At 40.3% G+C, this 13608-nt stretch overlaps 1 long non-coding RNA gene across 11 annotated transcripts in view; it reads left to right on the top strand.

Moving 5' to 3' along the window:
- LOC103348742 (uncharacterized) overlaps positions 1-13608 on the top strand; it is a 119318-nt gene that overhangs the window by 42534 nt on the left and 63176 nt on the right. For 5 of the 11 annotated variants that reach the window (XR_016231618.1, XR_016231622.1, XR_011387608.2 and 2 more), the window contains 2 exons: positions 4055-4146; positions 4275-4379. This is a non-coding gene — a long non-coding RNA (uncharacterized LOC103348742). Of the gene's footprint in view, positions 1-4054; positions 4147-4254; positions 4380-9645; positions 10372-13608 lie in introns of those variants that run through there. The other 6 variants (XR_016231620.1, XR_016231624.1, XR_011387611.2 and 3 more) reach the window with 3 other exon arrangements.

The raw sequence follows: 13608 nt of genomic DNA, 5'->3' as shown, positions 1-13608 counted from the left end.
TGGTTCCCTCCCTGAGTAATTTCATCTGTGCTTTCAGGCTTCAATAGCTGTCCATATGCAGATGGCTTATAAACTTATCACATCAGCTCAGATTTCTTCTCTGAGCTCTAGAGATTAACATCCATCTGCCCCCTTGATGTCTCAATTTTAAATTAGACAAAGGGATGATTCCATGATCACTCATGTACAGTCACATCATTCTCAGCTTCTTTTGTCTATCTTACTCTTTACTTTTTAATACCATTTATTTCATTTTTCAATATCCAATATTTCACAATTGATTTCCCTTCTTAAATAACTCTAAAGTATGTTAGCATCTCTTTACTTTCACTGTCATGATCCTAGTCTAAGCCATCATCATCTTTTCACAAATATTACCACAACCACCTTTTATTTGATTGCCCCATTTTCCATACTTGTCCTCCAATGAGAATGAAGGCATTAGGAGAGCAGTGTGATCATGTCAACCTGGAGACTTCAAAGCATTTTGTTTTCTACTAATCTTTATCTTTAACCACAAAGTCTTGTCTGTTCTGACCTTTGCCTAACACTCACTCATGCCTTCATTCAATAAACATTGAGTCCCTCCTAAGTGTAAAGAAGTTGCTGGGCATACACTTATAGTAAACAGACGAAATATTTGTCTTCATGGAGCTTCTACTCTAGTGGGAAGAAATGCACAGAAGCAAATGGTATACCATTTGGTAAGGAGCAAAAATATGCAAAAAATATCAGTGCAAGGGGACGGAGATTTATGAGGAAGGTGATATGTTAGTAGGGTTTTTGGGGAGAACTTCACTGAGATGGTGACTTTTGAGCTGAGACCTGGAAAGAATGAATGAGTAATTCATGTTAAAGTCTGGGGAAGAGCATTTCAGGCTTAGAGAACAGCAAGTGTGTGCTTGGGTGTTGAAAAGTCATGGTGAAAGCTAGTGAGGTCCTGAGACATGAGATGGGGAAATATAGTGTAGGTCCATTTGGATAAAGCCTTGTAAGCCATGATAAAATTGTATTTTTTACATCCATTGAGAAGACATGATTGTAAATTAAGTGAAAACATGTCTCTTCTCCAGGCCATCTTTGTACAAGAATTTCCTGTTTGACAAGCCAAGGCTTCCTTTAGAGGTGTCTGAAGCCTGGGGCTTCCCTTATTGTATCCTCCTTCCTTCTTCATCTTCTTTCAGGTATTGGACCTGTATCACGATCTGAAGCTATTGCCTGCCTCCCTCTCTTCCCTCTCACCCCCAGAGTTCCCAGCAGTTTTGACCCTTCTGCTTGGAGTAGCTTCCTGACATAATCACCAAACACCAAGTCTTCCAAAGCAAAACATTTTATTCTTTCCTTTCACTCTTCTCTTAATGCTAAATTTAATTAGTTATTAAATCCTGTCAACTTTGATAGGAAAATCTTTCCTCTAACTCTGTGATTCTCAAAGTGATTTTTGCTATATCTTTAGGGATTTAAATTTCAATATATTTTTGAAATTTATATTTTACAGCTTGATATAAATTTATAACTAAGCATCATATAATTTCAATATCCATTTCTATCACAAGACAAAAAAGTCATATCAGTGATTGAAAGAGAAAAAATAAAACCTGCTAAGAAAATGTGTTTTACTCCCAAAAGGAGTATAAGAAGATTCTTAAGGATACAGGAATAACAAATCCAAGAAGCCATGCCCTATAGAACTGGGAGAAAGTGAACAAGAAAGGAACTATGTCCTTAGAAGAACCCAGACAGGGTCAAGAGTGAGACCTCATTGAAGATAGCGTGATGGCCACAAAAACATGCAGACTGCAAGCAACAAAGGAACCTGTGGTGGGCACAGAAGGAAGCTGGCTCATAGCAATGTTCCTCTGGGTGGCTAAGAAACTTGCTGAAAAGTGGGAGTGGAGCCAAGCTGCTCTGCACGCAGTCTGCTGGGTGGTTGGAGTTGGAGAAAACACATAAAAAATAGCCCATAATTGCTGCATGAGGGCTGTTGGTGAGTTCTGCTGGCCTTCTAATGCCTGATACAGTGGCAGCTGCTCCTGAAATAGCCCCTAGGAACCAGGGGCGAAAAGCCCTTCTTCTTGCTCTGCTCAGTGTTCCTCCATGACCTCGATTACTGAAACCTAACATAGGAGGCTGACATTGGGGCACAGTGGCTTAAGCAGTCAACTGAGATGCCAACATTCCATATGGGTGCCAGTTCAGTTCCTGGCTGCTTCACTTCCAATCCAGCTCTCTGCTAATGTGCCTGGAAAGCCGCAGAAGATGGCTCATGTCTTAGGGCCCCTGAACCCACATGGGTGATTTGTGCAGAGTTCCATGCTCCTGGCTTTGACTTGGCCCAGCCCTGGGCATTGTGGCCACTTGAGGAGTAGGTGAGTAGATGGAAGATCTCTCTCTCTCTCTCTCGTCTTTTCCTCTCTTACTGTAACTCTGCTTTATAAATAAATAATAAATGTATCTATCAAAGAAACTTAACATGGATTCAATCCAATGTGTTAGGGAGCTGATAGGCAATAAATTATCATCCTCACAAGGAAAGGCCAAATAGTGTCCTGAGATGTCACAGTTGATAACATCAATACTCTGCCCAGTTTTTCTTGAATCCCTTGACCATTTTCATGCACAGTGATTCAAGGCCTGCTTTCTCAGTCAGCAGCCAGATCTGTTTATCTGTGTCAGAGGGTTACCCTCAGGCGGCCGGGGTTTTCTTCCCTGAAGTGCTAGGTAGTTTTTGTCTCTCCTGGCACAGTGTTTAGCTAATAATGACTGATGAGTGTGATGGACGCTTGAGTGTAAATATTTATGCTCTCTTATCCCTAGTCAGGAGAATAACACACGGTGTGACAGAACTTTGTTGTGGGGTTAAGCCAGAGTTATCCTCTGCAGGGTTTACCTTGGCATCATGCCCTTGCTTGTCTCCCTTGCCGTGCCTATCCCATTTCTCCATTTTCCTACTTGGTTTTTCCTGAGAAAACATTCTATTAAATTCCATTCATTGGAATTCTTGTCGTAGAGATTGCCTCTAGATAACTTGAAAAGAAGTCAGATGCTCCATCAATAAAGGTTTTGCAGTAGTGTGAAGAGAGAAAGGTAAAAGAGAATGAAACCATCGTGTGGCATTTGGTAAGAAGTAATGCTCTACTAAAAGTGTTAATAAGAGCATGTGCCTTGTCCTTAAGTTCTGTGCATATCTATTGAGTGCATTAAAGATCGGCCAGGATCAGGACATCACACATATCAACTTGTATGAGATCACTAGCGGCAAAAGTACAGTAGTAAATATGTAATAAAATTTTTTATGTTCCCAAGTTCAGCAGTAACAGCATTAGGTAACTGTTTAATCCAGATTTCAATAATGTCGCAATACTTTAGGAGGCATAAGAAACCAGCTTCACAGAGATACTAGGAAACATTATTAAAACTGCCATTATAGAAGTGCTCACTAGAAGAGTTTTGATTAAGTATAAGGTTTGAAACAGAGCCAGGAAGTTATTAATACCATTTTTCAGAATATATTTTTGCTAATAGTCATTCCTTACACAAGTATTACAAAAACAGATTAAAAATAAAATTGGTTTTGAGATTACATGTTTTTTAATTTAAATGAAACAACAGGTAATTTCAACAGACCAGTAGAATCTGTCACAATAAAATTAATGTTAATTTGAATTTCATTAATTTCATAGTGTTGTTTGTGTTTAATTTAAGTATAGTTTAGGTTTTATCAGTGTTTATGAGTTACAAGCACAACACATTTATACCTACTTTTATATCTGTATATTTTCATGTAGTGTTATAATAAACAGAGGAGAATTATTGGTAGTCTCAATAATGTATGTCATTAAAAAGATGTCATATACTACTTGGGTTTGAGAAACAGCTCTTTAATCAATTTACTTTAAAATGTGGTTCTTGAAATATCAGCAGCAGCATCAACTTCTAACTCATTAGCTAGAGTTATAAATTGTTGCTAAACCCTAGCTAAACTTGCTGACTCAGAAACTCTGGATTATAAGCCCAGTGATCTATAGATTTTTATTTTATTTTTATTTGAAAGGCATAGAGACAAAGAAGAACAGAGAGAAGACGAAGACAAAGATGAAGAAGAAGAAGAAGAGGAGGAGGAGGAGGAGGAAGAGGAAGAGAAAGGTAGAGGAGGAGGATGAAGTGGGGGTTGGGGGGAGGAGAGGAGGAAATGGAGGGAAGAGAAGTAGTGGCTGAGGCTGAACAAACACTGGTGCTGTGAACTTATTCTAGGTCTCCCACATGGTTGGCAGGAACTCCATTACCAGAACCACCACTGCCGTACCCAAGGATCTGCATTAGCAAGAAGCTGGATTCAAGAACAGAGCCAAGCATGGAACCCAGATACTATGATGCAGGTGACTTAACCACTAGGCCAAACACATGCCCTCAACATATGCCTTAACAAGTTCTCCAAGTGACCCTGATACACACTGAAGTAAGCTACTCCAATTATTGCTGTCCCCTTCTTTTAGGCTTGTATTCTCTCTGACTATAGCCATTACTCTCCTCATTCCCCCACAACTATGAAAGGTATCTGTTTAGAGCACTTTATTGTGCACTCCTGCTTTAAGTACTTAAAACAGTTATCCTGTATAGGATAGTTTTCTCGTGTGGAAAATGGGAACAGTAATGTTCTTCAAGTTGCTGTGAGAGCAAATATAAAATAAGCAAAGCATTCATTACATGGTTACTATCATCATTACATTCTTCTACAAGAATGATATTGTCATTGTTCTGTCCACCAAGGTTGCCATCAGTGGCAACATCCTCCATGGATTAAAGAATTAATTACAAATGTTTAATAAGTTTGGAAAATTAACCTCCACAGTGGAAGGGGATCCTGAATTTACCAGCTTCCTTTGTATCAGGTACTTAATTTATGTTAAGACTTCCATCTATAGTACCTAGTTTTGAACTGGGAGTGAACAGTGTGGAGAAGCAGGGAGGAATTCATGCTGGTGGGACAGTGGTAGCCACAGTCCATTTGCAAGAGCAGACATGATGCTATATCCTAGGGTGGGACTGACGATAGTAGTGTTTGCAGTAGAAACTCTAGGGCACCTGTAGGGTAAGGTGTCACTCCTGGGCTAATTTAGAAGTTGATTTTGGTTGCAGCTCTCGCTGCTTAGCTTCCCTTTTTCTAGCAAGCGTTCTGGTTCAATTTTCTGTTTGTCACTTCTGATTGATTTAAATCCATACCTCCTTTTTTTTTTAAATTTATTTATTTATTTAACTTTTATTTAATGTAAATTTCCAAAGTACAACTTTTGGATTATAGCAGCTTTTTCCCCCCATAACCTCCCTCCCACCCGCAACCATCCCATCTCCCACTCCCTCTCACATCTCATTCACATCAAGCTTCATTTTCAATTATCTTTATATACAGAAGATCAATTTAGTATATACTATGTAAAGATTTCAACAGTTTGCACCCACACAGAAACACAAAATATAAACTACTGTTTGAACACTAGTTATACTGTTAATTCACGTAGTACAACACATTAAGGACAGAGATCCTACATGGAAAGTAAGTACACAGTGACTCCTGTTGTTGATTTAACAATTGACACTCTTATTTATGACATCAGTAATCACCCGAGGCTCTTGTCATGAGCTGCCCAGGCTATGGAAGCCTCTTGAGTTTGCCAAAACCGATCTTATTTAGACAAGGCTATAGGCAAAGTGGAAGTTCTCTCCTCCTTTCAGAGAAAGGTACTTCCTTCTTTGATGGCCCATTCTTTCTGCTGGGATCTCACTCACAGAGATCTTTCATTTAAGTCATTTTTTTTTTTTTTTTTTGCCGCAGTGTCTTGGCTGATTTGGGAGAATTAATAGCGCTCCTAAAATGAAAGCTATAGAAGCGAAATTGACACTTTTAGAATCAATGACTTGAATAGTCCTTGACCTGACTGTCAAGGGATAGTTTATTATTGTTACTTTTTATTTTGTGTATCCTGTTTTTCTTCTTTGTTTTCATTCTTTTTCTTTTCTGTTCTTCATACTATATGTTGAACAATTTATGTAACATAGAGTTCATCATATGTATATTAAGTCAATTGGGAAAAGATTCCAGTTAAAAATAAGAGGGGGAATAAGAGAGGTATGTAGTCTATAACTGTAAAGCAGTATAGTTCTGCATACAGTCCTAAAGACTTAACTTCTAAAGATATATCCAAACAACTTGTCATGGGATTCCAAACCCATAAAAATTGGTGGTATAAATCTTCCCTTCTTTCTACCTTCTACCTTCTGCATTGTTTTAAATCGATGTTTTGAGAAGGGATTACTTGAGCTGCCCTTGTCTTGACTGCCAAGGAACAGTTTTATTTTCTGGTTTTTTTTTTTTTTTTTGCTTTTTTTCTTCATCCATTGTTGAACTTTTTACTTCACATAGAGTTAATATTATGTGTATAAAATCAATTGAAAATAGATCTCAGTAAAAATATTAGTAGGAATAAGAGAGGGAGGAGAAAGTTTGTAACTAAAACTGCATAGTTCTGGGTACATTCCTATGGACTCACTTGTAAGGATACAGTTTAAAAACTTGTTATGGGACTCCAAATCCCATTACGCTTGGTGGTAAAAATGCCATTTTAATTGTTAAAGTGGTCATATTAACTGTTAAAGTAAACATATAGATAAGATTAAATGTTAAATTGATTTACAAATAGGATCAAGTATTTAGTAATAATAGTAGATTGAATTAAAAAGGAGAAAATGTTCTAACATTGGAAGCAGTCCACACAGCAGACTCATAGAATGACAATCGCTAGAAGTAACACTTTGATTTCAGAATCAGCCCTTAAGTCTTCCTATTCTGGCCAAAAAGCTCACGAGAACATTTCAGGCATGGAAAGCCAAGACACTGTGGCAAAAATGTTCTGCATGAAGGATTTCTGTGAGTGAGACCATAGCCAAAAAAAGTGGCCATCAAGTGAAAGGGAGAACTACCTTGCTTATGGTCTTGTCTAAATAATGATGGAGTTTGTGGACTCAAAAGGCTTCCATAGCCTAGGCAGCCCATGTCAAGAGACTTGGGTGGTCACTGATGTCGTACATAAGAGTGTTAATTGTTAAATTAATGACAGTAATCACTGTGCACTAACTTCCCATGCAGAACCTCTGTCCTCCATGAGTTGTATTATGAGAGTTAACTGTAAAACTAGTTCTCAAACAGATTGTGTGTGTGTGTGTGTGCGCGCGCAAATGGTTGGAATCTTTACTTAGTATGGAGTCGATCTTCTGTGTACAAAATTAACTGAAAATGAATGTTAATGGAGAATGGAATTGCCAAGGGGAGAGGGAGGAAGAGGAGGGGTGAGAATGTGAGTGGGAGGGCTGGTATGGTGGGAGGAATAACTATATTTCTTAAGTTGTACTTATGAAATTTGTATTCCTTAAAAATAAATTAAAAAAGGAAAATCCATTTCCATATTCATTTCTTATCATTTTCCTTCTCCATAAACCTAATGTTTTAATAGTCCTAGAGCACTTATTGTTTTTCAGATTTATCACTTCACTTTATGCCTCTTATCTGTGTTTAGGATTCTCACTTAGCTTGGGAAATTCTTCTTGTAAACTATTTTCCTGGGGAAAATCCTATTTATCCTTTTGATTCACTAATTCTTGCTAGAATTAATTTTTCACTATTTATGACTAGATAACTGAATGGGTTGCCTACTCATATTCTGAACAAGATATTGCAATGATATATTATTAGCAAAATAAAGAAAATAATAACTTCCTGTGGTCAGCATTGTGGCACAGTGGGTCTAGACATTGCTTGTGATGCTGATATCCTATATTGGAGTACCAGTATGAGTGCCAGTTACTCTGTTTCTAATCCAGATTCTTGCTAATGCACCTGAGAAGGCAGCAGAGTATAGGCTGGTGCTTGGGCCCCTTCACACATGTGGGAGACCAGGATGGAGTTCTTGGTTCCTGGGTTCAGCCTGGCCCACTTTTGGATTCTATGACTATTTTGGATGTAACCAGTGGATGGAAAATATTCTCTCTCTCTCTCTCCCCTCCTTTCATCACCCTGATTTTCAAGGAAATAAATAATTGTTTTTTTAAAAAGTAGCAACTTGCTTTAAGCTAGTAGGTCAGTAGGTGTGGCTCTTATCTGTTACGTAACCGACACTGCCTAATTTCATCCTGGGGGATTTACATCAGGTAAGCATTATAAATGAGGAGAAGATAATATATATTTCAGAATTTGACCTAACTAGTCCAGGGTGAGGATTGCTGATAAAAGAAATTACATCCCGCCGGCGCCGTGGCTCAATAGGCTAATCCTCCACCTTGCGGCGCCGGCACGCCGGGTTCTAGTCCCGGTCGGGGCGCCGGATTCTGTCCCGGTTGCCCCTCTTCCAGGCCAGCTCTCTGCTATGGCCAGGGAGTGCAGTGGAGGATGGCCCAGGTGCTTGGGCCCTGTACCCCATGGGAGACCAGGAAAAGCACCTGGCTCCTGGCTCCTGCCATCGGATCAGCGCGGTGCGCTGGCTGCAGCGGCGACCATTGGAGGGTGAACCAACGGCAAAGGAAGACCTTTCTCTCTCTGTCTCTCTCTCTCACTGTCCACTCTGCCTGTCAAAAAAAAAAAAAAAAAAAAAAGAAATTACATCATATATATTATATATATATAATATAAAACAGGAGGCAGCTTGTCTCATATTTTATATAAGGCCAGTTCTGGGCATTGTCTCTGGTATTCTAATATGTGCTAGGGTGTCGCTCCCCCTCTTCGTGGAGGAACGACACTAAGCCCTGCCTAGGCTTCATATCCGAGTCACGGCACCATTATGTCGCTCCCCCTCTTCGCGGAGGAACGACACAGGACCCTGCGCTGTTCTTTTGTCTGCTCGGCCCTCCCCGGGTTTGCTGCTGGTTCTTCCCGGGTTGGCTACTGTCCCTTCCACCTCCGTGGAAGGGCAGTTCCCCCTGGCCACATTCCCCACTTCCGCAGGGGAGCGGCACACCGCCGGCCGGCTCTCTCGGGGGCTGCACAGGTGTTCCCCTTAGATGTTCCCCTTAGATGTTCCTGGTGCATGCCGTCTCTCTCCTCCTTTATAGTCCTCCTCTGCCAATCCCAACTCGGCTACCCACACGCCGAGTTCGCTGCTCTCCTCCAATCAGGAGCAAGTCCTACAGTTTATTGGCTGAACTGGAGGCAGCTGTGTAGAAGCTGTTTTCTTCTCTCCCAGTGCCATATTGTGGGAGAGCAGATGCACAGAATAAGTCTTAATTCCAGTAACTCAGTCCAGTCCGGGTTGCTCCCCACACTAGGGGACTTCAAAAAGTTCATGGAAAATGGAATTAAATAAGTTTATTTGGCAGAAAACATTTTTGAAATACAAGCATTTTTCATTATAGCCATTTTCTGTGCACGTTTTGGAGATTTCTCATGTTGTACTCTTATTTGTTTATCAACCGTGTGGTTTAGGGTACTGACCCTGGGTTCAGTTTATACCTTGATTAGTCTGAAGTAAATGTGATAATCAATGGTCGATCACACATGATATTCTTGGTAACATAGACATGTTTACCCAATAGACTAGAAGACTCTGTGCTGTGTCTCCATCACTCTTTCCACTCCTGTTTTATCTGTCTTCCCAGACAGAAAAGGAAACACAAAGCTTCAATGACTATCATGAGACAAGCTGCAATACCAAGTTTGAAGCAAACACTGAAGAAGGTAGAAGGTAGAAAGAAGGAAACATGTGAAAAATTAAGTCCTGAATGATATTGTTCACTCATTGTTCTGCAAGCCTCCAATCTTATCACATGGACATCCAGCCATTTTAACACTAGATTTACACAGACCACATTATCCCTGATGTCTTACTCTAGTTCTTAGTCTGCATAGATTGCTATTAAAACAATACATTGCCTTTAATGCTTAAAGCACTTTGAACTTTTTCAAATTTATTATGTACAGACAAAAGGACTTTGATATATACCTATCCACTCATAGTTTTTCTGTTTACCACTGGCTCCCTGGTAGCACTGGCACCAGCTTTAGAGTAGATGCGTTACCCTTGTACAGCTTGGATCTGTTTTAGTATCTGGAACAGAAGTGGGATTTGACAACTTCTGATTATAATTTAATTATATTTTATATTTATAAGTATGTTCTATTTCTTTAGCTGAATATAGTGGTCTTTGGGTTAAAAGGCAATGTATGGCAATGCTTTTATATCTCTGATACTTATTTCAAATAATGCACTTTCAATATTTAGTTGGTTGATAACAAAAATTGATATTATATGTTTTATTTGCTAAATACCTCTTTATGGCCTTATTGCTACTGCTATTCAAATATATTAACATGTTTGATCTTCATTGGCAACTTTCCATTAATACTTAATTATTTCCATTAATATGTACGTTTTATCACCAATTTGTAGATTAGATAACTGACCTGTGCAAGGGCCCATATCATAAATGTGGGACTGAAGATTCAAATTCAAATCCAGATCCATCAGGTTTATTTGAAAACATGGGAGTGATCATGACGAGACATTCAAGTTTCCTCTCTGCTATGCTATTCTAGGATTATATGATTTTCTTCCAAGAAAATAAGTCTCAGCCTCAGGGATTTTATGTTCAAAAATAAAAATGAGCCTGATGATTTCATCCTTGGCCTAGGGCACTATATTCCCACTCGGAACGTCTGCAGCTGGTTCCAACCACGTACTGCCAGGGATGGTCTGAAACTCAAGTCAGTAGGGATGGACGTCAGAGAGGCAAGAATTAGAGAGAGCCAAAGTGCTGATGAGCATGCTCATACACTCAGAAGCTATTCACTGAGACCTTCTGTTCTGCTTCCTTATCTCAACAAAGATAAAACATGAGGCAATCACACCAAGATGCCAATATCAGATCATCAGTAACCCAATCATGCAAAGTTTCTTGCCAACTGCCTATGCCCAACAGTGGGCCAGAGCCCACAGGAGGCAGAGAGGGAAGTAAATGGATTTGCAATGCATCTAGGGAGATGAACAAAACATGTACAGGAAAAGGAGGAAAACAACGTGATGGATGCTGAAAGCTAAATGAATGAAATTTAACAAGGAAATATGAGACTAAGAAGGAGTTTCACTGTGAAAGTTCACTGTGGGTTGAGGGGATCCAGGAAAGTTTTGGCCTGGTCTTTAAAAGTAAGGAATATTTAGGGAGGCAGAGAAAAGACAGACACAGGACTCTGTATAGATTGATATATGCCAAAGTGCAATTGAGAGGGCAGAGTGAGAAGAAAATTGATTTAGATAGGCACACACTTAATGATCTGGAATGTCCAGATAAGGGACTGGCTATTCATTCTGAAGGAGGGTAGTTTCAAGGTTTGGGGCAAAGAGATGAGTAGAGAAAAGAAAACCATGACTGACTTCCTAATGGGCTTCATAGACCTGAGTTTTCCTTTTTAAACTTTCATGTTTAAACAAGAGGTAAACTAGATAAATATCCCATACCTGTTAGCATCTTATCCTAGAACCTCATCCCTCTGTTATCTTTCCAAGTCTCTTAGACTCTGGTAGTTTGCTCCGCTGTTCTTCTGGATAAGGAGTGGTTGTGAAAGGACAACACCTCACTAGTACCCTGACAACCATAACAACACTGATACCCATGGTGTGGGTGTTGCCCCCATGTGGTGCTGAGGTGTGTAGGTATTGTTGTCTTTGTTGTGTCAGAGCTACCCACAGAAGTGGGCATGGAGCCATCTCCTCCACTCACTGAAACTTCTTACCTGGGCTCCATTTCCTAATTGAGTGCTTTATGAAGCAGCACTTCCAGCTTCCCTCCTTAGGGACCATTGTGTAATCTACTCCTATTTAGGTTGCAATATCATAGGTAAATTCTCTGGCCTCCTAATTTAAGTCATTTCCCAGAATCCTCTGTGTTTTTTTTTTTTTTTTCCCCTCTGGGGAAAAAATAAGACCCTCGGAATATAAGAAACTGTGTAAGTGTGCCCAGTTTCAGGTATTTGCAGATTATGCCCTAGAAGTTAAGGCTATTCCAGTGGATAATAATGCAGGAATAGAGATGCACTTGGGATGCTTGCATTTAGGATGCGCTGCTTCTCACCTGGCTCTAACAAGTCAGAAACCTGATCTCATTCCCTCTGCTACTGCATCTGTGCATTTTGCAAACACGAGCCTTGACCAATTATGCAATATAAAAATGTCTGCATCTTGCAGCTCCATGGGAAAAAGACCTCCCTACATAATCCCAAGTCAACCTTACCCATGAACATTTTGCAGGACTAAGAGACAGCCATCATTGATAGCATCATTCAATTGTTTCTAATCTGATGTTTGGTCAGACTTTAGACTGATATATTCTCTTGGCTGATTGGGGAGAGGATGCAGTAAGGGAAGTGACGCTACCTGGAAGAAACATTTGAAAAACCAATCCATAAAGATGCACATTGCTCTTTGGTATATTTTCCCTACCAAAACTAAATGTAGGCCGGTGCCGCTGCTCAATAGGCTAATCCTCCACCTTGTGGCGCCAGCACACCGGGTTCTAGTCCCGGTTGGGGCGCCAGATTCTGTCCCTGTTGCCCCTCTTCCAGGCCAGCTCTCTGCTGTGGCCAGGGAGTGCAGTGGAGGGTGGCCCAAGTCCTTGGGCCCTGCACCCGATGGGAAACCAGAAGTACCTGGCTCCTGCCATCAGATCAGCGCGGTGCGCCGGCCGCAGCTCGCTGGCCGTGGCGGCCATTGGAGGGTGAACCAACGGCAAAGGAAGACATTTCTCTCTGTCTCTCTCTCTCACTGTCCACTCTGCCTGTCAGAAAAAAAAAATGTAAACTTTGGCTTCCAAATAAACATTTCCCAGTGTCTGAAGTTAACTTGACATATGATCCAGAAAGGTTGCATTGTCTCTGATATCTACAAACACTTCCTTCAGGCCCCAGAACACAGTTTCCCTTGGACTCTCAGACATAGGATCATAAATGCAAAATGACTCGAATGATATTGTCTGTTTATACCAGGGGTGCTTTTATATACTTTTAGATGGCTATAACTAAGCACCTACCACCAGGAAGATGAGGTAGTTTATGTTCAATAGGGCAAGAGGTTTCAGAACTCTCTTAAGTATTGATTTTACCAGGAATACATTCTGATTTATTTCTGAAGTTGATTCTCAATTGCTTAGGCTTCTTGTGGGGAAATCGAGATGATTAAAATCGCAACAAGCAGAGGTGTTCACCTACTCCGGTACTTATTAAATATCCATCTTCCTCGATGCCGTTGCTCAGAGGCATGACAAGACACAAATTACTGTATGAGGTCAGCTCTTGCATTGCAGGATGACTCTACGCAGATATTAGTCATGATATAGCAAGAGACCTGTGGCAATGCAGGTCTTGGTGGAATGTGACTCATATAATGTTAACTTTGTTTTAGTGGGGCTTAGAGATACAGTGGCAGACAAGCCAGTTCTGACCAAGCAGAAATATCTTATTAATGGGCAGGTGAACAATTGGGGATTCAGGTAATTACATCTGAGCAGAGAAGAACAGAGATAGGATGCAGAAACAGGAAGTAACTGGCAATTAGATCTGTCTGCTCTAAA

This window comes from Oryctolagus cuniculus, chromosome 3 (genome assembly GCF_051225735.1).
Source record: "Oryctolagus cuniculus isolate XC-2025 breed Fujian yellow rabbit chromosome 3, ASM5122573v1, whole genome shotgun sequence".
NCBI classification, from domain to species: Eukaryota; Metazoa; Chordata; class Mammalia; order Lagomorpha; family Leporidae; genus Oryctolagus; species Oryctolagus cuniculus.
The sequence above is the reverse complement of the archived record's forward strand: the minus strand, read 5'-3'. Positions and strand labels throughout refer to the sequence as shown.